Source organism: Tarenaya hassleriana, unplaced genomic scaffold (genome assembly GCF_000463585.1).
Source record: "Tarenaya hassleriana unplaced genomic scaffold, ASM46358v1 Cleome279, whole genome shotgun sequence".
Classification (NCBI taxonomy): Eukaryota; Viridiplantae; Streptophyta; class Magnoliopsida; order Brassicales; family Cleomaceae; genus Tarenaya; species Tarenaya hassleriana.
This window is the reverse complement of record NW_010966013.1, coordinates 119,903-120,108: the sequence shown is the minus strand read 5'-3', so window position 1 is coordinate 120,108 and position 206 is coordinate 119,903.

The following is a 206-nucleotide window of genomic DNA, read 5'->3' as shown; positions in this document are numbered from 1 at the left end:
CATAGCCCCAGAAGGACTTCGGAAGATCTGTCTGACTCATCATAGACCGAACCATGTCTAACAGTGTTCGGTTCCTCCGTTCTGACACGCTGTTCCATTGTGGCGTTCCAGGAGGAGTTAATTGTGATACAATGCCACAATTAACAAGATAGTCAGTGAACTCTTGGCTCATATACTCGCCACCACGATCGGATCGAAGTGTCTTG